Source organism: Mytilus galloprovincialis, chromosome 6 (genome assembly GCF_965363235.1).
Source record: "Mytilus galloprovincialis chromosome 6, xbMytGall1.hap1.1, whole genome shotgun sequence".
Lineage (NCBI taxonomy): Eukaryota > Metazoa > Mollusca > Bivalvia > Mytilida > Mytilidae > Mytilus > Mytilus galloprovincialis.
This window is the reverse complement of record NC_134843.1, coordinates 55687442-55690245: the sequence shown is the minus strand read 5'-3', so window position 1 is coordinate 55690245 and position 2804 is coordinate 55687442.

Below are 2804 nucleotides of genomic sequence, written 5' to 3'. Positions count from 1 at the left end.
TTTTATGTCCGTTAGTTTGTGCTGATCATGAGACTACTATATAGTAGTATAAAGTAGTCTCAGGTTTGTAATGGTTTTTTTTTTTTAAACAAAACTATTTTACAGCATATCATCCAACACTCACATGACTGATTCATATACTTTATTTCAAAATAAAAAGTACATGTATGGGAAGTTCTCTTCTGGGAATAGTATACTGTTAATATAATTTGAAGAAGGCAAAGAAAAATGCATGATTTTGTTTGTAGCCGAACGTCCAGGGGCAAATGTTTCATTCATGTTCAGATGAGTATATTTTTCTGAGTTCCAGACTCCCTGATATCATTTATAATCGTTATGGATAAGTCTGGTTAAATTGACGATATGGTGCAAATGTATATAGTTTTTTACGTTATAATACAACACTTTTTTCATTAATATCCCATAATTCATCCACTGTACAATTTTCGTATGAACATTTGTCAAAACAGAATCTTAAATGAATGTAAATCTAAGGCAAACAAGGTAAATTACGATTAAAATTCCATGAATTAAATGCAGTTATATTTATGAAGAGACTGTTAAAAACGGAGAACGAAGAAACGTAAATAATGATGTTTCCTATGCAATCTTATAAAATATTTCTCCGATGAATTGGATAACCTTCTATTCACTTCGATATTTGTACATGTAACGTTTGATCAGTAAAAAATATAGAAAATCTGCTAAAGCAAAGTAATTGAAAGTGATTTATTTCTTCTAAACTTAAAGTGCCCTTACTGCAGTGACGTCATTTAGAACTGTTCTACAGTCCTGACTGATTCAGCTCTGCTGACAGTTCTACGGTTAGAACTGATTTGGACAGTTCTCCCTAAAACTGATTTAGTCAGTTCTACCCTAGAACTGATCCTGACAGTTCTACCTAGAACTGATTTAGTCAGTTCTACCAAGAACTGATTTAGTCAGTTCTACCAAGAACTGATTCTGACAGTTATCCTTAGAACAATTCTAGGGTAGAACTGTTCTAGGTAGAACTGTTCTAGGACAGGTTAGAACAGTTCTATGACAGATATTCTGACAGTTCTAATGAGAGGTTAGAAGTGATCTCCACTGTACATGTACATGTACCACATCTTTTTATATCTATTGCCTCTGGATTAAGCAAGATAATAATTATGGCTATACTATACACCTAAATAGTAATTGTTGAATTTTTATACAATAAAGGGATTTACTTAATAAAAATAATTTCAAATTACTATCTGTTTAGAAGTTCATTTTGCAGTTTTAGTAACTCCAGTATAACATGTCTGCTGTAAAGTGCAATCATGACTTGTCATTGAATTAAACGAGATAGTAGGCACACAATTGCATAGTACATTTTATTTTATAAGAATTTTATTAAATTCATAAAGCTTAAATCTGTTTAACTAATCAAACTTTTCCAATTTAAAAGTCAACAATCTATCAAATTAAAGCCTCATTATTACATACCTAATCTTTATCTTCAGAGACACTGAATGAGTCAGTCTATTTTTTTTTGCTGCTGGTGTTTCAAAATAGTTTTCTTACTCTACAAGAAATAGTTGAAGTTTAATGCAAGAACACTTACTCTGTTATTGTTTTTAAGAATTAAGAACAATCACATTTCTTTATCATTATAAGGATTAGCATGTAGCATTCCCAACTTCCTGAATATGCATGTAATATCTGCAATTGGACATTCAGCCAGTCATGAACAATCAATCAATCATCGAGTCTTAAAATGGATGAATGGTTCATGTCTAGGAGACAGCGAACTGAAGACACAAATAACAATTAAAAACAGGTTTTATTAAGTCTTAAACAAAACACAGGACTGGTGTTGACTGAAATATTTTTACTTGCCCCATTCAACATATCAGAAAATAAGTACGACATGTTCCCAAAGGAACAGCAAATTCCTCAGGCAAAAATGTGATTAATGTACCCAACACACTGAATTTCCCCGCTTCAACAAAATCTTCATTTCCCCCTCAAAATGTTAAAGATGTTCCTTCAACACTCTGAAATATATTGAAATTTAGGTACATGTACTTTAGTCAACATTTGAAACATTTTATTACCAAAATAAGAGTGCACATGTCAGGCCTTTCTGTTTTTCACTTATCATTGAATTCATGTTGAAAGTCTGTAGTATGGGGGCTTTACTACAATTATCACATAAACTTAACATTATCAATGTACAACTATAATAGTTGTCATATTACTTATAGTACCTGAGAATCGGATCTAACCACAACATCTTATTATAACATCAAACAATTAGGTCAAGGTCATGTTAATTAACCACGTCAGATAGACATGACACCTCACAATTGTTCCATATACTACATGTTATTGACCTATAATTGCTTATAATGTTCGAAAAATTGACCCAACCACAAAACTAAAAATTGTCCAATGAACCATGAAAATTAGGTCGAAATCAATTAAGACCTATCAGACGGACATGTCGGCAGCAGTCCTTTTGCGCCAATTACTGTTTTTCATGGGCATCATTTGCGCCAAATTTTTTTTTCAAATGTATCAATTGCGCCAATATTCGGAACTCATTTGCGCCAATATTCGGAACTCATTTGCGCCAATTTACCTGTACACATATTTATTATAAATATTAATGATTGATATATATTTATTATTATTTTTTACTTTAAAATTATGATATGTTCGGAGATATTTCACCATGAAGATGATCATCTGGAGAGAAAATACTTAAGACGCATTAGACAGTCAATGTGCAGAGAGAGAATAGAACTTATTGCTTTGCTGAATATTTAATAAAG